At 40.1% G+C, this 25,672-nt stretch overlaps 1 protein-coding gene and 1 pseudogene across 2 annotated transcripts in view; both read right to left on the bottom strand.

Annotated features, from left to right (window-relative positions):
* NUBPL (NUBP iron-sulfur cluster assembly factor, mitochondrial) overlaps positions 1–25,672 on the bottom strand; it is a 260,104-nt gene that overhangs the window by 99,288 nt on the left and 135,144 nt on the right. The gene's annotated exons all lie outside the window — the stretch shown is intronic.
* LOC136375938 (coiled-coil domain-containing protein 121-like) lies at positions 3,626–4,190 on the bottom strand (annotated as a pseudogene).

The raw sequence follows: 25,672 nt of genomic DNA, 5'->3' as shown, positions 1-25,672 counted from the left end.
TCTTGACTGGGCAAGCCCAGGGTTTCAAACCAGCAAACTCAGTGTTCCAGGTTGACGCTTTACCCACTGTGCCACCACAGGTCAGATTTTGTTTGTTAGTTTATTTTGTTCATTAGATTCCATATATCTGTGAAATCATATGGTACTGGTCTTTCTCTTACTGGCTTATTTCACTTTACATAATGCTCTCTATGTCCATTCATGCTGCTGGCAAAGGGTAAGATTTCCTTCTTTTTTTTTTTTTCTGAGTTGGAAACGGGGAGGCAGTCAGACAGACTCCCGCATGCGCCCAACCAGGATCCACCTGGCATGTCCACCAGGGGGCGATGCTCTGCCCATCTGGGGTGTTGCTCTGTTGCAACCAGAGCCACTCTAGCGCCTGAGGCAAAGGCCACAGAGCCATCCTCAGCGCCCGGGCCAACTTTGCTCCAATGGTGCCTTGGCTGCAGGAGGGGAAGAGAGAGACAGAGAGGAAGGAGAGGGAGAGGGGTGGAGAAGCAGATGGGCGCTTCTCCTGTGTGCCCTGGCCAGGAATCAAACCCGGGACTCCTGCACGCCAGGCCGATGCTCTACCACTGAGCCAAGTGGCCAGGGCCAGATTTCCTTCTTTTTAATAACTGAGTAGTATTCCATTGTGTAAATGTACCAAAGCTTTTTATCTACTTATCTACTGACAGACACTTGGGCTGCTTCCATATCTTGGCTATTATAAATAACTCTGCAATGACCATAGGAGTGCATATATTCTTTTGAATTAGTGTTTCAGGTTTCTTTGGATATATATCCAGAAGTGGAACATCTGAGACAAAGGCATTTCCATTTTTAATTTTCAGGGTAACTCCATACTGCTTTCCACAGTGGCTGCACCAGTCTACACTCCTGCCAATAGTGCATGAGGGTTCCCTTTTCTCCACATCCTCACCAACACTTGTTGTTTGTTGATTTATCGATGATATAACCATTCTGATATGTGTGAGGTCGTTGAGATAGTATCTCACTGTGGTTTTAATTTGCATTTCTATGATGACTAGTGATGTAGAGTATCTTTTCATACACGTTTTGGTCATCTTATTTCATTTAGTATGTCCTCTTTAGAGAAGTGTCTATTCAGATCCTCAGCCCATTTTTAAATTGGTTTGTTGTTATTTTTTTTGGCATTGAGTTGTATGAATTCTCTCTTTTTTTATTTTTTGAGAGAGGGGGGACAGATAGACACACAGGAAGAGAGAGAAATGAAGTATCAATTCATAGTTGCAGCACTTTAGTTGTTTGTTGACTGCTTTCTCATAATGTGCCTTGATGGAGTGGGGGGCTCCAGCTGAGCCAATGACCCCTTGCCCAAGCCAGTGACTTTGGACTTAAGCCAGTGATTTTGAGCTTCAAGCCAGCGACCTTTGCTCAGCCAGCAACCATGGGGTCATATCTATGATCCCACGCTCAAGATGGTGATCCCACACTCAAGCTGATGAGCCCAGCTTCAAGTTGGATAAGCCTGTGCTCAGTGCTCAAGTTGGCAACTTCAGGGTTTCAAACCCAGGACCTCAGCATCTCAGGTTGATGCTTTATCCACTGTGCCACCACCTGATCCAATGAGTTGTATAAATTTTTTATAAATTTTGGCTATTAACTCCTTATGGGATGTATCATTGTTGGATATCTTATCCATTCAGTAGGTTGGCTTTTAATTTTATTGATGGTTTCCTTTGCTATGCAAAAATATTTTAGTTTCATGTAGTCCGATTTGTTTATTTTTTCTTTTTCCCTTGCCCAAGGAAATATATCAGAAAAAAAATTGCTAATAACAGTAATATATGACAAACCCACAGCCGACATTATATTCAATGGGTAAAACTAAAAGTGTTTCCCTTAAGATCAGGAACAAGAAAGAGATCTGCTTTTACCACTCTTATTCAACAAAGTACTGAAAGTCCTCACTATAGCAATCAGATAATAAATAAAAGGCATCCAAATTGAAAAAGAAAAGTAAAACTGTCATCATTTTCAAATGACATGATACTGTATATACAGAACCCTAAAGATTCCACCAAAAACTACTAGAACTGATAAATAAATTCAGTAAAGCAGTAGGATGCAAAATAAACATCCAGAAATTAGTTGCATTTTTTATATGCCAATAATGAAATATCAGGTAATCTAGAAAAACAATCCCATTTACAACTGCATCAAAAACAAGCAAACAGAAACCTAGGGGCCCTGGGTGAATAGTTTAGTTAATTAGAGTATTATCCAGATATTCTAAGGTTGCAAGTTCAATCCGCAGTCAGGGCACATACAAGAATCAACCAATGAAAGCATAAATGGAACATATGGAACAACGAATAGATGTTTTTCTCTCTCTTTTTCTTTCTCTTTTCTCTCTATAAAATCAATCACTATAAAAAAAACCCCACAAACCTAGAAATAAATTTAACCAATGAGGTAAAAGACCTGAACTCAGAAACTGAAAAAAATACCAGTAAGTGAAAGCATATACCATGTTCATGGATAGGAAGAATTAACCTCATTAAAATGTCCATACTACCCAAAGCAAACCATGATTCAATACAATGCCTATCAAAATATCAATGGCATTTTTTACATAACTAGAACAAATAATTCAAAAATGTATATGGAATCACAAAAAAACCCAAAATAGTCACAACCATCTTGAAGAGTAAAATAAAAGTTGAAGGGATCATGCTACCAAACATCAAACTATCCTACAAGGCCATAGTAACCAAAACAGCATCAATTGGCATAAAAACAGCCATATAGATCAATGTAACAGAATAGGGAGCCCAGAAATAAACCCACACCTATATGGCCAATTAATTTAAGACAAAGGAGGCAAGAAAATACAAAAGGTTAAAGACAGTCTATTCAAGAAATGATGTTGGGAATATTTGACAGATACATGCAAGAAAAGAAAATTAAACTAGACCACCTGCTGCCACAAACTTTTAAAAAAACACTCTGCCTTTGTGCTCTAAGTTGGTCAAAAAGAATTAGGATAAACTGATACTGGTTGTTTACAGAGTAGAAGGAACTATATTAAAGTCTTCTAAGATGTTATCCTTATGGGTGCCTTTCCTATAAAGAAATCCTACTCAGCTGGATAAAATAAATTACACAACTCAGTTCCTTTCACTTTTTCAAGGTGGTTTTCTTGACCTGGTTGAATGTATGAATGTTTGGCAAATATGTTAGGTTATCAGGAGGTTTGAGGAACATTCTGCTTATTAACAAAAGCTAATTAAAGAATAACCTAAATAAGAAATGCTGGTCACACAAATATCTAGCAGTACAGTTGGAAATAAATACCTAATCCTTCACACTAATAATACATCATGATGAATATTTCACCATAGCAATGAGATCCAAAAGCCTTCGTAACAATATGGGTTTATGTAGCACCTAAGAATACTTCCTCCAGTCTATTTGATCAGTGATATTTTAGGAATTACTGTGGCTTAATCCTTGATATTGGGCCTAGGGAAGGGGTTCTTGTGGTCTTTGGAGCAGCCTGTTTTAGTCGCTGCCTCCCTGGGATTAAGCACTCCATACATCACTGTTCCTGCTTCAGATTTTTAAGAGGTTTTGAGCAGCCTGCAACTCCTAACATTGCCTAGACTGCTGCAGTTATTTCTTTGGTAACCACAGCTTCTCTGCAGATGCTGCAGTAGAACTCAGAAGTATGCTCCCCTGCTGCTACCTCCAAGGCCTGGGCCTGCCTTCCTTTTAAACTCCTTTCTCTCTTTCCCAACAGCCTCACGTCTGGCTCACTCAGTTGTTTCTTTGGTAATGATTTTTCTTGGAGAAAGTAGGCCTTGATTACCTGTGCCTTGCAACTGTCTCAGCTTGGGATTTGTTTAGCTCCTCTTGTAATGTCTGCATTTCTCTCTCCTTTTCTTCTTTAATTATGAAAGGTCCCTCATTGCCTGCAACTGCTTCTTCAAATAGATTGGATCCTGTCCTTCTGCAAGGACTCTGTTTAAAGCTCTGAAGTTTGGTTCCTATATTTGGAGGCTAGTTCTTGTCTCCTTTGTTCAATCTCCCCACTATTTTTGTAAATATTTGTCCCAAGCTTCTCAAGTTGCCTTCTCAGTTCTATTGGTCAGGTATTCCAGTAAGAATTTAATTTCAGCCTGGACAAATACCTTTTCAGGGACTAGTTGCCTGGTTTTCTCCATTAGCAGTTTTTACTGGATTTTAGTTTATTTTATTTGCAATTTCAGCTTCATCATGTCCACTGTCTTTTATTTAAGCCCTACCTCTGTCTTTGTCTGCTTCTCTGGCTTCAAAAACTTAAATGAATGTATGATGTAAGGAAACTACTGGAATCCTCTACTCCGGGAATCCAAGCGTTCATCCTCCAGGTACTGGTATAGTTCACCAAGAGTGACTGATGACAAGAAGCTAGTGTTACAGAGGCCGGTGACATGTAGAAACAGTATCTCCATGCGGCAAGTTTTCACAAATTTCTCACTTCTAGGTTCAATGCATCTCCACACTGCCCAGCAACCCCTAGGGTCACATGCTACTCCAATCCTGGCCAGTCCAGCACTTCGCTGCTTAACTTCCTTGGCCCAATAAGACCTAGCAGCCAGTTCTCCAGTGGCTCTGGGGGGACAAAGGTGAAATGTACTCTCTGCCCTGCTCTGAGAGGTGTGGTTGGGGGGGTCTCATTGCCTATGGAAATTGGACAACTATCTTATTCTATATTCAGAATTAACTCACAACAGATTAAAGACATGAATATAAGACCTGAAACCATAAAACACCTAGAGGAAAACATAGGCGGTAGGCTCCTTGACATCAATCTCAGTGATGTTTTTTTGAATCTGACTCTAAAGAGAAGAACAACCAAAGCTAAAATAAACAAGTACGACTATCAAACTAAAAAGCTGCAGTACAGAGAAGAAACCCATAAACAAAACAAAGAGGCAACCTACTAAATGAAAGAAGATACTTCAAATCATGTATTCAATGGGGGTTAATATCTAAAATAATTAAAAACTTAATACAATTCAACAGCAAAAGAGAACAAAGAATACAATTTAAACATAGGCAGGGAAGCTGGATAGACATTTTTCTACAGAAAATATACAGAAGGCCAACAGGCACATAAAAAGATATCACCATCACTAATCAGGGAAATGCAAATCAAAACCACAGTGAGATACCACAGCATACCTGTAAGATTGGCTATTGGCTATTATCAAAAAGATAACAATAACAAATGTAGGTGAGGGTATAGAGAAAAGGTGATTCTCATGCTGTTGCTGGGATTGCAAATTGGTGCAATCACTATGAAAAGCAGTTGTGGAGTTTCCTCAAAAAATTAAAAATAGAACTATATAATACAGCAATTCCACTTATGGGTATCTATCCAAAGAATATAAAAATACTAATTTAAAAAAAAACATATGCACCCTCAGATTCACTGTGGCAATATTTACAATAGCCAATATATGGAAACAACCTAAATGTTCATTGATGGAAAAGAGATAAGGAAGATGTAGACTTCTGTGTATAAGTAGACCCATTCAGTTCAAACCTGGGTTATTCAAGGGCCAACATTTTTTATCTACTGTTGGGAACCCACATATGTGGAAGGCAGACTGGAGTTAAGTTACTTTAGAGTCAAAAGTTATACTCACATTTTTTAACTGCACAAGAATTGGCGCTCTAACCCAGAGTCAAGGGTCAACTGTACCATATGTAATGAAACACTGCTCAGCCATAAAAAAAAAAGAACAAAATCTTGCCATTTGTGACAACACAGATGGTCCTTACGCATATTATGCTAAGTTAAATAAGTCAGACAAAGACAAATACTATACAATTTCACTAATATGTGGAATCTAAAACAAAAAAAATAAAACCTAGACTCATAGAGAACCAGCTTTCTTCCTACAGAGTCAGAAATAGAACACCAAGGCTGTCAATGATGCTCCATGAACTGGGATGTGCACTGGATTAACTGGAAATATGGAGGAGAAAATGGCTAAGTAAGGCATAAGTCACCATAATACTGACTGTCAGAGAAGTGAAAAGTAGCCTGACAATCAGTAGGAATAAGAAATCAGGATGGAGACATAAAGGAACATAGGGGATTGTCATGGTAATGTGGTTTTCACAATCACATGTTGGAGCAGTGGTCAGATTAAGAAACTTTGTGGTATTCATTTTTAAAAAAGAGAGGGTATTTAGCATGGAAAGGGTATAGCATTTGAGAATTTGCTTCTGGTTCCACTGACCCTATCTGATACAAAGGGCTCTTCTCTGGCTTTGAATTGATGGACTAAAACATCTCTATGTACTACAGCATTACAATCTGAAAATATTTCCAAAGTATAGAGACAGGCTAGCTCTATACTAGCACAGAAAACTTTTACTAAACTGGCAATGTCACTTAATACTTGTTAAGATAGTTCCTGTGGAACTGTATTCTTGTACAGGATCTTAGGTCCTCAACAAAGAATTTACAGCAATGTATTCTGAAGACCGTCAAGCTAGGTCTAGGACCCTCTGACTACGTAGTGCTGGAAGACAGGTTCCTCTGTGCTGAAACATGTCAGTGGCTGACTGAATGAGATATCATCTGTGCACTGAAAATTGAGGTGCTGTGAGTGAGAGGGACTCTACTGCCAAGCCCCCCCCCCAAAATCCTTCCAATTTTTACAAGAAATTCAGCTCCATTCTAATTTTATGGGGTAACCATTGTATATGCAGTCTATCGTTGACTGAAACATCATTACGCAGCACGTGAATGTAAAATTGTGAGAGGTAATGACTCTTGTTTTTGATAAGAAGGATCTGAATATAGAATAGTTAAATGAGTTGCCCAGAGTCTAATCTAACTAACTCCTTTTGAAATGGAGAAAGTTGAAGGAGAAAGAAGTAGAGTGAAGTCAGCATAACTATTAAGAGAACTAGAACCTGGATGCAGCTTCCTTTCAACACAAAGAACTAGAAATATGGAGTCAGCTTGGATTCCAAATTCCATTCTTAGCTCATATTATAAATTTGACTGAGTTGTGGGTAAACTCAGAATAAATTCTGGGGTGCTCTTTTCTGAGGAAGGCTACAAAAGGAGGAATGTTGTTCCTGATGTTATCTGCAACAATGAATAGTTGTCACAGTGCTATCTGACTATGGATTTTCAGAGCACAGGGCATTTCTAGGAATTCAGTCTCTCAGCAGTCCAGGTATAAGCTGACATTTGACAGCATGTGAGCTTCTCGTGAGGAGTGTTCTTTGTATCCATTCTTGACACCTACCTTAGGGTCTCACAAATATTACTTAGTAAATATTTTAATTATGACTGAATAATTAAAATTAATTTATGACAAAACATAAGAAGGGAAAATTATAACAAAAAAACTTGAGTAATCTATGGACAAAGTGAAACAAATAAAAATTAACACTAACAACAGTATCCCTTTTAGAAGTGATGATAAAACCCAGAGGCACAAAAGAGGCACAAAAAGAATAACAAATCTACATCAAATTTATCATATAAGCTAAGAATGGAATTTGGAATTCAAATTGGCTCTCTTCATTTCTTGTTTTTTCATTTTCCACCTTCTAACATTTCATGTTGCATTGTAGATTGTTTCTTCTAACCTATCTTTTGGTTCGCTCTCTTTCCAGTTGTATTGCCTGCATGCTGGACAATGTATTTGAAGAAATAAACTAATGCATTGGAATGATAACACCATCCTTCATGGAGAACTTTTTATTGCTTCTCTTAGAGCTACCAATACAAGGCCATCTTAATCTAAATTCTAGACTAAAAATTCCCCAATCCAGCAGATGATAGAAAGCAGTGCTGTGAGTTCTTAGGAAGGCTATGCTAACATCAGTTCACTCCTGCTCCTAAGGCTCACTCTTCTGTGGTTCCAGCTCAGAGTAAGGGGCAAACTATTCTTGGTTTTGACTTACACCTCTAAATCTTATAAAGCATCTAAAAGCAGAACTCAGTGTAAAAAATGGTAGGCTATGATAAACAAAAAAATCTTAAAATAAAAGTAGGTTTGAGAAAATGGGCTCGTTTCTATGAGTTCTCATCTTTTTCTAGATGCTTCTAAGAATTTGTTTTTCATATTTTATCCAGCTTCTTTAGTTGTCCTCAGCAGGAGTGTTGGTCCAAATTACCTGGATTGCACATTACATAGACAGAATTTTGTTTGTTCTAAATCATTAACTCTGTAAAATGAGTATAAAAGGAAATGTCCTTAACTTACTAAAATGATCTGTAGAAATGTACAGTAAACATCACGCTTAATAGCAAAAGAGAAGAAACACTGTCATCAATATCATTTATGAGACTAGGATGCCTATTTAAGGCATTTCCTTTTTAAAATTCAACTGGTGATGCGAGACAATGCAGTAATAAAAGTAAAACAATTAAGACACATAAACACTATAAAAGAAAGGATCACCTACCTAGAAATTCAATTGAAAAGCTATTGGCATAAATAGCACTGTTAAGATGGCCAAATACAAAAAATAAATCAAGTTCCTAAGACAGCAACAATTACAAATTTAAAAAATATGTGTGGGCCCTGTTCAGGTGGCTCAGTGGGAGAGCATCGGCCTGGTGTGTGGAAGTCCTGGGTTCAATTCCCGGCCAAGGCACACAGGAGATGCACCCATCTGCTTCTCCACCCCTCCCCTCTCCTTCCTCTCTATCTCTCTCTTACCCTCCCACAGCCAAGGCTCCATTGGAGCAAAGTTGGCCTGGGTGCTGAGGACGGCTCCATGGCCTCTGCCTCAGGTGCTAGAATGGCTCCAGCCACAATGGAGCAAGGCCCCAGATGGGGAGAGCATTGCCCCCTGGTGGACATGCTGGGTGAATCCCAGTCAGGTGCATGTGGGAGTCTATCTGACTGCCTCCCCACTTCTAACTTCGTAAAAATACACACACACACACAAAAATATTTGTGTGTGTATGGAAAAAGATTTCATTAAAGTGGAATAATTAGAGTTTAGATGTAGCTAAAGTAATATGATGTTTAAATCTTTGTGTCCCACTAAACATAAAACATATATACTTAAATGTAGGTTTTGTATTAAGGATCATTTACAGAAGTATAAGCCTTTGGAATATTATTAAATTTGACCAAAATACGCAACGAGCGATGCCCCAGAAGGGCAGAGCATCGCCCCCTGGTGGGCAGAGCGTTGCCCCCTGGTGGGCGTGCCGGGTGGATCCCGGTCGGGCGCATGCGGGAGTCTGTCTGACTGTCTCTCCCCGTTTCCAGCTTCAGAAAAAAAATAAATAAAAAAATAAAAAAAAATTTGACCAAAATAAATAAGTAGTGGTATTTATTTTGTGTTTGATGAATTGCATCCTATCTAACCCCCTAACTACACTCACTGCTCACAAAAATTAGGGGATCAGGAAATGTGCAGATACACCAGTACTTTCAACCTTTTGTATAGTGCATTTTCACCAATGGAATAAAAGTTGGTTTTGCATCTCATCTGCATAGTCAAACAACTTTCTTTGACTTATCATTTGCTTTTCTGATGTTCTTGTTTAATAAAAAAAATCAAATGCTTCTTTTTTTATCACTTAATATTCATTTTGAAATATCCCCTAGTTTTTGTGAGCAGTATAGATTATACAAAAGAATAGGAACTGTGCCTGTTTCATTTATCATTACATCTTCTGCACAGAGTGCCTGATATATAGGAAGTTAAGATATACATATTTGTTGAATAATATAAGTATATAAACTCACTCAATTTCTGATCCTTAAACTCCTTAATACTTTAAATTTTGTATAAAGTTCTATATTAATTAAAGTTCACCTTTTTACAGGTAATCAGTTCCATAAGTTCACACCAAAATCTCAAGTACAAAATAAGTAATAATTTTGGCTTTCAAATGGTTTTAAAAGTAATTTGAAAGAATGATATAAGAGATGAATCTACTGATAGCAAGAAAAATATCTCACAGAAAAGATGAAGGGGCACAAATCAACCAGGTTAGTGAATCCAAAGTAATACCACTTCCGGAGGGATAGGGGAATAAGAACCCCAGCTCTTGATCACTAAGCAGTTATTTACTTTGTCAACCACAGAGCTGTCTCCAGAATCTCATTATAGCTGAAGCTTTTGCAAGTTTCTCTGTTCACAGTAAACCAGAATCTGATTCCCTACAAGCTTCATAATAGCATTTACATGTTCTACGGAGGTTCTAACAAAATACTTAATGCATCTACTCAGTAACTACTTTTCAAATAAATTTATCAAAAATTTTATAGCATGACATAGGAAAAAAAACAAGTCGATTTAAGTGGCTGTCAGTTTCCATTTCTTTACTTGGGTTTATGGAGAATAAATATCAACTAAAAAGCACCTGAATCCACTAAAAATGATTGTTTTACATGCTGTGACACAAAATAGTAAAAAATACTAGCTTCAGTATTTCTCTCTCTAATATAATAAAAGTTGGATTTTAGCTGACAACTTCTAAACTAGGTTTCAGCCCAAAGCAATTTAGAAATACACAAATCAGGAACTCCTTAAAAATAAATTAGGAGTTTATAATGGAAATGCTTACAGATGCTTCTTTACAATAGTGCTAGGTGAGACTACGATATTTTAAAAATGACTATGTCACAATATGTATGCAAGTTCTGTATATTCAAATATGACAATGCTAGCTTATAATTAAATCACAACCATGAATAATAGTTGAGTAAAACATATAAAGAAAGTGTGATGTGACAAGAAAATATACTGAGTTAAAATATAATGCAAGCGAGGATTAGAACTTGCCATTTAAAAAATGTAAGCAAGAAAAAATTCAACATAAACACTAGGAAGGGAAGTCAAGAAGTACAAACTCAGTATGACCTAAAAGTAATTGACTTCCAATGTGACAGGTGTATACCATAATTACTTATGAAATCATATCTGTCATAAGATGATTATACCCCTAAACTAAGACCAAAATATAAAATTTAATATATATAACTTTAAAAATTTCTTATTATTCATGCTTCTAGAATCCCTGATCGATTGTTCAGCTTGCTGCTACTCCAACCTGTTCTGCAATCACCCATCATGTTGTCCTTGTCTTTCATAGCTACAAGCCACCATTTCCATCAACCCCAGTTTTTGAATTTCCCATACCTACACTGCAACATATAATCGTTGTCAAAACAAGTCGGCTAAAAACCCAGCATAAACAATTCTACCACCATCAAAAAAGATATGGTAAGCCTTCATTTACTGAGAAGCTAAAACTAAAGATTCAACTTCATGTTTCAAAGTGAAGTTAGAAACCCAGAAGTATCACATAAATGTCCTCTTCATTATAATTCTATATGCAAGACTCAGTTAGATCTCATGATAACAGTGCACAGCTCATCTTAAAATAAATAATTTATAATGAGCTTTCTTAAATGACACCATTTTCCCTAATTTCATCTAATGGAAATATTGGATTTGTCTGTTTGCAAGGGTGTGTTCCTGTGGTTATTCACTAACTCAGTGGTTCTGACAAGGGATAATTTGCTCTTGAAGGATATTTGATGATGTCTGGACATATTCTTCATTGTGATGAGTGAGAGGAAGGATGCTACTAGCATCTAATTAGTATTTAGTAGCCAGAGATGCTGCTAAAAATCCTGATGTACAGAACAGCCCCTTCCACAGCAGTCATCCAGCCAAAAATATCAGTCGTGTCATTACTGAAAAACCTTCCACTAAATCCTCTGTTTCCTCACCAAGCAGCAATTCCATTCATTTCCTTCTTTATCTCTAACTCAAACACTAAACCAAAGATCAGAACTTAAGGCAAAGAAGAAGACTGATATATACAGATGACCACCAAGAACAAATGATTTATTCATTCATTCAACAAATGTAGCAAGTACAGTACTAGGCATTGGGGATACTGTGGTATTAAAGAAAGACAAGATTTCTGCTTTCATCTAGCTTGTGTTCTAATAATGATTCTCAAGTTGAAGAAGTCTTCAAATGAAATTAAAAAAACCTTCAGTGCCTGAAATATTCTGGAAAACGGATATAGCTATGCACACAGTTCCCAATGATAGAACATTCATTTTATTTTTCTAAATGTCTTCATTTTAATGAGTCAAAATAACTGTCCCTGAAGTTTTCACCCTCTGATAATAGTTCTGTTCTCTTCAATCATAAAGAACAAATATCTGTTTCACATGACAGCCCTTTCTTTACACATTTAAAGACAGTTATCATGCATCTCTGAATTTTATCTCCTAAAAGCTAAACCAATTCCACCAGTGCATTTTACAACTCTTCTTAACATAGGATCCTTAAGATTGGAAGGAAATGAGTAAAAATAAGAATTTTGTAAGAATTTAGGCTATAAATTATTGCTAAATTTTCTTGAACTATCCTTATCAGACCCACAATATTGATTTTAATAGGAAAGAATATAACCTTTACTAATCTTTATATATACAGCAGTATCACTGACAGTTTAGATGTATTATCATGCCTAATTATCATAATAGTCCAATAAAGTAGCTAATACCATCTTTACTTTGAACATGAAGAAATCAGTCTCAGAAAAATTAAAGAAATATTTTTAAAGATCATATTCTTTTTCTGAACTCATAATCTTTTCACTTTATCATGCTATCTAAAAACTGTGCTGTTTTTCACATTTTAATTCAATTATTAAGCTTTCATTATTCCCATAAACCAGTGTTAGAATGAAGCTCAATCTCAGAGTAGTTTATGGTAGCATAAAGAAGAATCCTGTTCTTATACAAAAGTATTCCCACATAAAGTATCTTTTAATAAAAATATACATATTCTTGTCATACCTACATAACTCTTCATACAGATACACTGAAGTTTCATTAACAAATTATGATGATAGTGATGATGATGATGATGATGATCTGAGAAGTGTGAGGCAGAGAGACAGATTCCCACATGCGCCCAGACCAGATCCATCTGGCAAGCCCCCTATGGGGTAATGCTCTGTATGAGGCTGCTGCTCTGTTGCTTGGCAACCCAGCTATTTTAGCACCTGAGACAAGGCCATGGATCCATCCTCAGCACCCAGGGCCAACTTGCTTGAATAAGCCATGGCTGTGGGAAGAGGAGAGGGAGAGAGAGAGTGGGGAGGGGGAGGGGGAGAGAAGTAGATGGTTGCTTCTCCTATGTGCCCTGACCAGTAATCAAATCTGGGACTTCACATGCAGAGCTGATGCTGTACCACTGAGCCAACTGGCTAGGGACACATTAACAAATTCTATGTAATATATGCTTTCACAAGTTGCTATTTAATAAGAAAACAATCTTAAAAAGACAATATCTATTTGAATTTATATAAATATTAGCTATACTGGAATAGTATACAATGTCAAAAATTCTTAGAACTCATTCCTGGGAGTAGGTTGTATAATATAATGGCAGGGATTATTAAAACAGACTGGATTTATAGCATTAAACAGCCTATTAACCTTTCTGGGCCTCTGTGTTCTAACCTAAAAATAGAGAAAATAATAGGACCTATCTCACTGGATTGCTGGAGAACAAGTAACAGGCTCTTAATCGGCCTCCCTTCTTTCATTCTCGTCCTTCCTTCCCACTCCACATACTTCTGTTACCTATACAAACCACTAAATTGGTCCTCGTAAAACAAAAATCAGATCATATCACTGCACTGCTCAAAAACCTCCAGTGGCATTCATCACCTGTGAAATAAAACCCAAAATCCTACTATAGCCTACAAGATCCTAGATGATCCAGTCCCTGGCTCCCTTGCTCAGTTTTTGCACTTGTTTCTTCCTCTCAGAATGTTCTTCCCCAAATACCTGGGTGGCTCACTCTCTCTCCTTCCATTCAAGTCTGCTTTAAATATCACCTTCTCAGATGAGCTTTCCCTGATCATCCTCTATTGTCTTATCTTTCCTCACTGTAGTATATAGATTTTTAAATGCTGATGTTGGGCTTTGGTAAGTTTTTGAAAACTAGGGAGCCAGAGAGAGAGAAAGAGACAGAGAGAGAGAGACAGCCAGTGGCATAAGATGATAATTGCAACTCATAAAGTAATTAAGTGCCTCAGAAAGGCTTCTGGAATTCACTCCTTACAAAATTGATGTTTTTCCTTTAACCTGACCTGGATAGATCCCATTAACCCAAGGCAGCACCAGGCACAGTAGTCAACTACAAAATGTTAACAGTGGGGCACTGTCATTTCTTTAATATTTTTTCAAGCTATTGGTTTTTCTTAAAACCAAAACGAAGACATACTATGGCCTTGAATAATTACAAAATGCAGGACTCACCAAAGCTACCCAAGGCACTGAATGTATTAACAATTCAAATGAGGTTACATGAGAGGAGGCTGAAGTGTAACCAAGAGCTCCTTCCCAGCTCTATGTGACCTTATGCAAGCTACTCAGCTTCCCTATGCTTCTATTTCCTTATCTACAAGACAGAAAAAAATTAGGCTGCCTCATAAAAATATTATGAAAATACAATAAAATAGGTAAGAATTCTAGGCATAAAATAAGCCACTCTAAATGTCTGCTCTCTCAACTCATGAAATAAAAGCTCAGGCAATGGTGAGCAATCCACTGAAAATGGTTTATATTTTTGTGTAATGTCTACAATATCCGACATAGATTCAGTAAATGTTGTCCTTACGTTAAATTTTGTAGGAGAAACATACATTATTCCCCAGTGTTCAAATGGTAAAAGGACTAGAAAAACTGAGCAATTTGTTTAAGGCTCAGTGAATTATTAGTGAATTAAAGCTAACTATACACTTTACAAAGGAGAATCAACATTTCTCTAGGCTTGAAAGACTCTTAATATTGTCATTATTCATATGATTCCCCAAACTCATGTCATTTTTTTACTAATTTGTTTATTCAGTCAATACATTTTGAAATTCAACTACATGGCACACTATTCTACGAGAGATGAAAAGAATAAAGCTTGGTCCCTCCCCTCCTAGTCATAAAGTATTTCAGGAACTTTTTAAATAGTTCATCTAAAGGGTTACGGAAGCTCTGAAGAAGAAATCAATTATTCTAGAAAAAGCTCTATAGCAGTGTGTTGGGCAGATAAAATATATTGTGCTCACTTTGTTAAAGATGGCGCTGCCCACGTGGAAGCTCGTCGCCCAGGTGATATTAATGTGTGTTGGGGGCGGGCTGTGGGCAGGCAGGATCCTTGTAGCCTGGGGCTTGGTTTTAGGACTAAGCCTTTCCCACTCTTTTTGATGTGGGGTGGTGCAATCCCATCATGCCTCAGATAAGTGACTTTGTATTAGAGACTTCCCTATTTTGTATATTGGATTAAAGGTTTTTGATTTCTGCACTATAAAGTAGGGCAGACCGAGAGCTTGTGCTCTCGGTTCCTGAAATTAGCATTAGAGGAGAGAGCAGAGAGCAGAGCAGAGCAGAGCAGAGCAGAGAAAGGCCACGTGGAGGAGGCCTGGAGAAGCAGCCAAGATGGTGGAGTGCTGAGTGACAAGGCAGTTTGTGCAGGGAGAAGGAAGGAGATGGGGAACAGAGGTGAATAAGTCTGGTGAGCAAGAAACCTTTGATTCTAGGAAACTCAGATAAGTCAGTAGCTTTGTGAGCACTGAATGAGTGGGTTTTGGAGCCCAATGTGTGTTTTTACTTGCCTGCCGGGTGCAAGCTAAGATGAAAGATGATGGTCCACCAGTTCGTGGCTCTGTTGTTTCATTACCATCTGTTTGAATCCAATGCGAACCTACATGGGCCAGGCGGCTGTGATGGTGGCCCTGGCTACCGGCTTTACACAGTGCCACCTAATAAAAGTTCCTTTGGGGATGAAAATGTTCTTTAACATGTGCTGTCTATAGCCCCTAACAACATGTGGCGATTGTACACTTTAAATGTTGCTAATTTGACTGAGAAACTTGAATTTTAAAGTTTAATAAATTTTAATAAATATTAATTCTAATAGCTACAAGTAGCCATTGAGGAAGGAGACCCCCACCCCTTCAAATAAGAGGCGTCAAGAATATTTTATCATTTAGGCCAAGCATTCAGAGAGATTTTGTAAATATAATTTTGTACTTGTATAATTTACAAAAACTCAAGATGGCCAATCATATTCCTGCTTAGGAAGGGCTGTTATAATGTAAATGAACAGGTTTCCATACTACTTAGAAGTTTTGTATAGAAGAAAGAAGAGGGCTTGGACCCCCACACACACACCTGGGTGAAAGAAGATAAAACAGCCAGGAATGTAGGAGGGGGAAGGGAGACTTGAGTAGCCCTTTCCTCTCCCCTTTCTTTCTCCTTAATGGGCGATTTACAAATGCTTATCCTCTGGCATCCTGTAAGCCCCCTCCCATCCTGAAATCATGTGATTAAGGACAAAGGAATCACGAGACCCATGAATGTGAACTTGTGTTCTGTAAAGGGTATATAAGATGTAAGAAATCTAATTTCGGGGAGGACGTGTCTTTGGAGCTATAGCCCCGCGTGCTCCGCCAGCTTAATAAATTCTCTTTTTCCTCTAAACAGTTATCTGAGTGTCAATCCTCCAAGGTTTCGCTCTCCTGAAACAGATTTTGGTGCATTGGCTGGGAAGGGTAGAGGAGAAGACACCCGCATTGGTGGACTTCCGAACTGTCCTGTTGAGGAGCCACTGAGCCATTTCACCTGCAGATGTTGTAAAGTACCAAAAGGCTACAGAATTAATATTAATATTTTAGGAGGCTTGGAGAACATTTTATTAATTTGGGTTAAGGTGTGCAGAGAAATTGTGAGAATAGTCTCTGTACTGTGTGATTAGCATAACCAGGATGGCTCTTGCCATTGTATTGTAAATGAAAAGGGAAGGAAAGCATAGATTCCCTGACATTCCACCACACCTGTGGGGAAAGGAGTGAATGGCTAGCCAGGTGCAGGAAGGGAAAAGCCAAAATAAACCTTTTCTTATAACTATGAGCCATTTGCGGGCATTTGTCCCCACGGAATCTACCTCTCTTATGTAAATGCATGTGGTTAATACGTCTGACTCTGGACAGAGAGATGGCGGATGAACACTAGAAAATATAGGAAGGCCTTTTAATATGTAAAGAGTTATCTTTCTACCATTGTGTTGACTTGTAAATTTTGTTTTCTCCAAAATGATGTATGGTTTGCAAATTGAACGTGGTCCTATCATGTTAAAGGACATATGACTATAACCAATAGCGGTAAGGGGCTCCTAATTGCAATTTTTGCTTCTGTACTTCCCACTTACAAAACTATAAAAACTAAGTAGAACAAAGGGCCAGCGCGCTCTCCGTCAGATTTCTGTCCGAGTTCCCGCCGCTTGGCCAAGCTAGACAATAAAGCTTTAATGTGTAAACGACGGACCTTGCTCCTGTCTTCCATAATACGGGTCCCTCCGAATTTGGATTAACACTATAGACGTGCCCACTGAGTGTGCACGGGCGATTTTCCCCGTGTGGACACCTCACAGGGTGGAGAAAGACGTTCCCATCTGCTGGTCCCAGCAAGATTCAGATAACAGAGGAACGAGAACGGAGACGCATCTAAAGCACAGTAGGTATACCGGGCAAGGGAAGCTGCTGAGGTCCTGCCCTACAGGGCAAAAGGGAGGCCTGATTATCCTCCGAAGAGTCGCTAATCGCCCTCCATAGGATAGGAGCGGCAACTGTGTACTCTTCACAGGTGTGGAGAAGGAGCTCCACGTGTTAAGAGCGGTGATTTGTCGCCCTCTACTGGCGTGTGGGAGGTTGTGTGGAAGAGACTGCGGAGTGAATGAGAGGGATACTGGGAGAGGGTTCCGACTCTCCCATAGGGCTGAAGCGAGTGCTGGGTCCTGGGTCCCCAACCACGGTTCCATAAAGTATCTCTTATGGCTAGGAGGCAGAATTGCATGCTAACGGTTTATATCAGCCTGCCGTAGGCCAAGAGCACACACTATTCCCGTGAGGGGAGCAGCCGGTGATGGACTGAAGCAAATGATGTCCCCTCCAAATTTCCCCTCCCCTTCCCCACATCCTTCGTGTGGAATGATTATTGTCTGTCGTGGGAGGCATGGGAGGTTCACAGGGGATTATGGAGTTACTATGTCCCCACGGAAATTGAGAAACTTGTGTGAAATAGAGTGGCCAGCTTTTGGGGTAGGTTGGCCGGAAGAAGAAAGCTTGAATAGGTATGTTGTACAGGTGTGGCGGGTAGTCACTAGAGATCCAGGCCACCCAGATCAGTTGGCTTACGTTGGTTCTGCACCCACCCACTTGGCTTAGAAGTCAGGCTTCTACAGTACTGGTAGCTAAGGCAGGGAAGCATTCCACCAGACCCAGAAAGCCACAGCTTAGGCGATGAACAAGACATCCGAAAAATGGGAGGCCTATTCAAGACCCTACCCTTCACCACTACCGCCTTAGTCATCGAAGCCTTGCCCTAACAGGCACCCCTTTCCTAACGGGCTTTTATTCCAAAGACCTTATTATCGAAGCAGCCAATACCTCGTACACCAACGCCTGAGCCCTACTGTTAACCCTCCTAGCCACTTCCTTCTGGCAGCCGCCAGTGCCAGAAATTTTAACCTCTAGTGAGCCAGAAGAAGCAGAAGCTCTGGCCCCCCACCTCACATGCCAGCAAGGCTTTATCCTTCCGTACCGGACTCTCTGTCCACCTCAAAGACTGCCTCTAAATCAGGCCCGTCATTGCCAGATTTATCAAGTCCCAGGATAAGCTCACCGGAGCCAGAGGTAACTCTCATTGCCCAGTCAGAATTGGGTCCTGGCTCTCCTCCCCTAGCCGGGAGGTTACGCTCAAAAACAATGCCTGGTATGCAGATGCCTCTGAGAGGAGACCCACAATCCTACATGGGCAGATTGCTATCAATTACTCCTCACTCTGTTCAATACAGAGGAAAGGCGCCGAATAATACAAGCAGCAATTAAATGGCTAGAGGAGAATGCTCCTAAGGAACACCAGAATCCCCAGGAATTTGCAAGGGTGTCCAGATGCCAGGAGAGGATCCTAAGTGGGACCCAAACGAAGAGGAGGGCTTGGGATGGCTGAGGAGACTTAGAGAGGCTCTCCTCCAAGGCCTGCGGAAGGGGGCAGAGGCTACTAATATCAACAAGGTGGCAGAGGCAAGGACAGGAAAACAGGCAGAGCTCCCCTGTGATGTGATCACTGTGCCATCTGCCAGGGAACTGGTCACTGGAAAAATCAATGTCCTAATCGGGATAAGGGGGAGGCGTGCCTGCCAGCTGCCTCCCAGGGGGAAGCACACTGTTCAACATAGCTGGGGAGTCTTTCTTAGACTGAGGGTGACTGGCCTCAGGGGCTCCCACTGAGTCTATAGTCTGCATGGTAGTAGGGGGCCAGAAGCTGAACTTCCTGACTGGTACAGGGGCTGAACACTCGGTGGTGACTCGGCCAGTAGTGCCTCTCTCTAAGGTGGAGAGTGTAGAGTCTCTGGAAAACAAGCCGAGCAGGCATTCTGTTTGCCCTGTAAATGTACAATAGGAGGTCATGAAATTAAGCATCAAATTTTATACATGCCTGACTGTCCAGTGCCCTTGCGAGGACGTGATCTGCTGAGCAAATTAAGAGCTACTATATCCTTCACTGACTATGGTCAGCTGGACTTGCAGGTACCTAAGCCTAGGCTTGTCTTAACTAACTGTTCCAAGAGAGAAGGAATGGAGGATTTTTGACACTGAGTCTGGACAGCCGCTGAGCCGCTGGAGTCTGGGCTGAAGAAAATCTCCCGGGGTTGGCAATAAACCAAGTGCCAGTGCAGATAGTTAAAGCCTGGGGCAATGCCTGCTTACCAGGGACTAATGATTATCAGCCAGTACAGGACTTAAGGGTTGTAAATGAGACAGCAGTGCCTCTACACCCAACAGTGCCAAATCTTTACACCCTCCTAAGCCTCCTCCTGCTTGAGTCTCACGGTTCACTGGGACTTAGAAGATGCCTTCTTTAGTATAAGATTGCCTCCTGAAAGCCGGGAGCTGTTTGCCTTCCACTGGGAGGACCAGGCCACAGGGGCAAAGGCACAGTACACTTGGACTAGGCTCCCACAAGGGTTCAAGAACTCCCCTCCCATCTTTGGGGAAGCCCTTGCTCGGGACCTCCAGAGGTTTCCTGCACAGGATATTGGGTGTGTTCTCCTTCAGTACGTGGATGACCTGTTGCTAGGCCATGAGACTCTCCAAGGATGTGCTCGAGGAACGAACGAATGTGCTTCTACGTCATCTAGAGAAGAATGGAGATAAGATATCAAGGAAGAAGGCCCAGATCTGCAAAAGGCAAGTAAATAATTGAGATTCATTCTCCAGCAGGGGGAGAGGAGGCTAGGAGTAGAACGGAAACAGGTTATTCAGAACATCCCACTCCCCACCACTAGGAGACAAGTCAGAGAGTTCCTGGATGCAGTAGGATTCTGCTGTTTGTGGATCCCCAACTTTGCAATATTGGCCAAGCCCCTCCATGAAGTCACAAAGGGGGGAGGAAAAGAGCCCATGGACTGGGGGCCAGAACAGGACTGTGCCTTTTGGACTCTTAAAAAGGACTTACAAGCTGCCCCTATGCTAGGTCTTCCTAACCTGGCGAAGCCTTTTTGTGCTGTATGTTTCAGAAAGAAGCAAGAAAGCAGTAGGTGTATTAACCCAGAATATGGGGTCATGGCCTAGACCAGTGGCATACCTCTCCAAGCAACTAGATGGGGTTGCAAAAGGCTGGCCACCCTGCTTGAGAGCCCTAGCTGCCACAACTATGCTAGTACAAGAGGCAGACAAACTAACTTTAGGACAAGACCTAAAGGTACGGGTGCCACATGCTGCAGTGACTCCAGTGAACGTCAAAGGACACCACTCGCTCACTAATGCTTGCCTCACCAAGTATTCCAAGGTTAGGACTGCCACTCTGGATAGGCTCCGACAACGGCCCAGCCTTTGTGGCTAAGGTAGTACAAGGAACAGCTCAAGCATTGGACGTCACCTGGAAGCTTCATACGGCACATAGGCCTCAGAGCTCGGGGAAGGTAGGATGCATGAATAGAACTCTGAAGTTAGGGCTTAGCAAATTATGTCAGGAAACAGGTCTTAAGTGGGTGGAAGTATTGCCATTAATATTGTTTAAGATTTGGTGTACACCCTCCAAGAACAGTGGGTATTCACCTTATGAGATATTATACAATAGGCCTCCTCCAGTATTACATAATTTGCCAGGGACTCCCTGAAAATTAGTAGAAACAGAACTACATAGACAATTAGAAGCATTAGGCCAGGTGGCCGGTGCCATATCCAAGTGGGTACTAGATAAGGCTCTGATCAGTTTGTTTGCCCCTGTGCATTCTTTTTCTCCAGGAAACCAAGTGGGTCAAGGATTGGAATCCAGCTCCCCTCCGACCCAGGTGGAAGGGACCCTACACTGTGATCCTGACCACCCCCACTGCTGTCAAGGTAGAAGGCATATCCGCCTGGATTCACCACAGCCGGCTGAAGCCTGCAGCCCCAGAGGAAACGCCCTCCTGGAAAGCAGAGACTGACCCTACCAATCTTTGTAAGTTGACCCTGAGAAGGACAACATGCGCTGCTTCAGGCACAAACCCACAAACCGGGAGCTGGCTGGTCCACACACGCACGGCAGAAGTTTGAGGGATTCCATCAGGGCACTCCTTTTAATTGGACCCAGGTGCGGGGGGGGGGGGGGGGGGTACTAGGGCAAAGGACTGTGAACTGTGTATCTATGAATGCCAGGTAGCCCATTCCCTAAATGTCACCTTTTGCTATGTATGTGGGGGAACTCTGATGGAGGACAAATAGCTGTGGGAAGCCAAGGAACTAGCTCCCACTAGGGCTAGGCCAAATGTAACAACCCCCGCCCCTCTGAGGACAGCCAGTGAATTTTAAAATATGCTATCATAGGGCAATATTACTCAGCCAGATGAAAAAACTGAGACTTGAGTATAATAAATAAGGATCTGGAGGTCTCAAAGGGGGGAAATAAGGAAGGAGACTCCCTTCAAATAAGAGTCATCAAGGATATTTTATAATTTAGGCCAAGCATTCAGAGAGATTTTGTAAATATAATTTTGTACTTGTGTAATTTACAAAAACTCAAGATGGCCAATCATATTCCTGCTTAGGAAGGGCTGTTATAATATAAATGAAGAGGTTTCCATACTACTTAGAAGTTTTTGAATAGAAGGAAGAAGGAGGCTAGGACCCCCCACACACAACTGGGTGAAAGAAGGTAAAACAGCCAGGAATGTAGGAGGGGGAAGGGGGACTTGAGTAGCCCTTTCCTCTCCCCTTTTTTTCTCCTTAATGGGTGATTTACAAATGATTATCCTCTGGCATCCTGTAAGCCCCCTCCCATCCTGAAATCATGTGATTAAGGACAAAGGAATCACGAGACCCATGAATGTGAACTTGTGTTCTGCAAAGGGTATATAAGATGTAAGAAATCTAATTTCGGGGAGGACGTGTCTTTGGAGCTATAGCCCCGCGTGCTCCGCCAGCTTAATAAATTCTCTTTTTCCTCTTAACAGTTATCTGAGTGTCAATCCTCCGAGGTTTCGCTGTCTTGCAACACTGAGTTACTGTATTAGACAGCAAAGTTTTACAGGATAGGTAGTATTTGAGTTTAAGTCTTGAAAGAAGGGAATAAGGAATTAAAAGGAGAAGAGAATAGCACATTTTAGACAATGGAAAGGACACAAACTACAGTAAGAGCTGTGAGAACACCTTAAAGTATTCAGGGAAGGCTGCCTGGGATATGTGAAATGTGGAAAAGAGAAGAGAGAAATGAGGTTAAATGGGTTAGACAGGCCCAAAATAAGAATGCCCTTGAATACCAGGCTAAGGACTAAAACTTCATACAGCAGACAATGGGAAAACATCAAAGACTTTATAGCCAGGAAATATATTACCATATCCATTCATTAGCAAGACAAGTTGACCATTAAATGATTGACACATTGAAAGAAGAGACCAGAGGTAGGACTCAGCTGTATGTGAGCTAGTGCAGTACCACCAGTTAGATGATGAGGCTCAGACTATTGCGATCACAATGAAAACAGAGATGAAGAACAAATTCAGGAAACATTTTGGAGATAAAACTAGTGGTGTGTGGTTGACAACAATAAATCAAAGTAAGTATGACTGAGGTACCAGCCTGGAAAAACAGATAATTTAGGCACTTTCTACATTGACTTAAGGAATACAGAAAGTTTATAGGCTCCTGATCAAAGCTGTTTATAAGAAAATCTAAATATCTATTAATTGCTTAAAGGTTAAATAAATTATAGAATCATTTAAGACAGCCTATTACCTATTTATTAAAATCACTTTTAAAAAATGTTTACTATCAGGATAAAATGTTCATGATGTGGTAAATTAAGTAAGTAAGGCACAAAGAAGAACTTACAGCATTATGTGGTTTTGTTTTATATTCTGGTAGAAGTTTTTAAGTTAAAGAAATAGGCCAAAAAGTCAACAGTGGCTTTGACAGAGGGTAATGAGCCATTATAATTTCTTTCTTGAATATTTTTTGATTGTCTAATTATACTACATCTATAAAATATTTTGTGTTCAAAAATAAACTTCTACTCTATAGTGCTGTGCCTTAAAGCAGTGGTCCCCAACCCCCGGGCTGCGGACCGGTACCGGTCCGTGGGCCATTTGGTACCAAGTCCGCAGAGAAAGAATAAATAACTTAACATTATTTCCATTTTATTTATATTTAAGTCTGAACGATGTTTTATTTAAAAAAAAAAGACCAGATTCCCTCTGTTACATCCGTCTAAGACTCACTCTTGATGTCTGTCTTGGTCACGTGATACATTTATCCGTCCCACCCTAAAGGCCGGTCCGTGGCCCAAAAAAGGTTGGAGACCACTGCCTTAAAGCACCGGGGCCTGAGTTAAATCTACTGAAGCCGTAGCTGAGTCATGAACAGAGGCAATCTGACATGACTAAACCCTCATCTACCACAGGTCTGGGATAGGAAACTAAATTCACAGCAAATTGAATAAACACAGCTTTTTTTTTTTCCTTTTGAAAAAATTTACCACATATATTACAAAATATATAAAATGGATTATTTCCCATTTAATTTATTTATAATACCTTATCATGTACAGTGTATCTCTTACACATGCAGCTATAAGTGATAGTTCAGTGTAAACCTGTATTTTATTCTGTGAAGTCATGCAAAAAGAGATTTATTGTGCTCAGACTCAATTTCAATTACTCAGGTTCATTTGATATAGAGCAGAAACTCTATGCTAAGGAAGTGACTCAGCAAATACTCATCTTTTTTATATGTATATGCCAGTCCCTTTTTGCACTTAACATAACCTGGCTTTCCAAGTTCTAAATTTAGATTTACAAGGAAATCCTGACCTGGTATTGATAAGCCTTCCACAGAGGCATAAGGCTGTGGCAGAGCCTTCTACATCCTGGATGTGAATAAAATACAAGTTAGATAAGCAATGTAATAACTTCCTTCATTAAATAGGAAATGAATAGAATTTTTCAACTACAATTTTAATCATTTTGCCATAAGATAGGTTGTATCTGTCTTGAGAAAGCACATGTACATTATAAAGAGAATTTTAACCTAATAGTCCCAGCCATATGACAAAGCTTATTCTGATCACTTAACAGAAGGAGAAAATAAAGGGCTGAAATTAAAAGCATTTTTCCATTTGAGATGTTTAGAAATCCTATTTTATTTCCTTACTAAAATTAGTTGCATATCTTATTTCCATGTTTTCTATTAAAACATAGTGGTAGTAAGGCAGTCTTTCCTCTGGGACACATAAATAAGCCCCATGGCTAAGTAGTAGCAATGGGATCCTTCAATATATCTAACAAAATTGACCAAGGTCAAACAGTGAGACAGTGTCAGATCTGGGACCAGGGCCTGGCTTAAAATCTAGTGCTCTTCTCTGACAAAATTAAATTTAAAAATATTCTTCCTGAGAGCTGAAACAGGGAATACATCTTAGGATACTAGTCTGTGACGCTTGGGAACATCAGATAGTGTTCAAACCCAGAAACTGCCTTAGATGTTTTGGCTAACTACCACATACTACATTGAGTCACCAAAATAATCACTCCACAAACAAAGAGAATTCAGAAATCTGCAACAGCAATTAGCCACCAGCATCTTACTATGTTTCTGTGATCTGATGTCCATTTCCATGGAAACAGAAAAAGAAGTGAGAGGCAGCCAACAGAAGAGAGATGTCAGAACTTGTCAGGTTCAATGGCTAGCATTGAAAGCTATAAATGCATTTTATTTATTTTATTTATTGCAACAGTTTCAGCTGACTTCTGGCACATAATCAACTCTCAAATTAGGCCATGTCAGCTTGCTTGGAGAAGCATAAAGCTATAGTACAGGCTTAGGCTTTTGTTTTTCTGTGAAGATTTTCTTTTTATTCTTGTTTTTTTGTTTGTTTGTTTGTTTTGATAGAGACAGAGAGAATCAGACAGGAAGGGAGAGAGATAAGAAGTATCAATTCTTCCTTGCGACACCTTAGTTATTCACTGATTGCTTTCTCATATGTGCCTTGTTTCTACAGCAGAAAGAGTGACCCCTTGCTCAAGCCAGCGACCTTGGGCTCAAGCCAGTGACCTTGGGCTTCAAGCCAGTGACCTTTGGGCTGAAGCTAGGGA

This window comes from Saccopteryx leptura, chromosome 6, assembly GCF_036850995.1.
Source record: "Saccopteryx leptura isolate mSacLep1 chromosome 6, mSacLep1_pri_phased_curated, whole genome shotgun sequence".
Lineage (NCBI taxonomy): Eukaryota > Metazoa > Chordata > Mammalia > Chiroptera > Emballonuridae > Saccopteryx > Saccopteryx leptura.
Note: the sequence above shows the minus strand (reverse complement) of the source record. Positions and strands in the feature narration are given on the sequence as shown.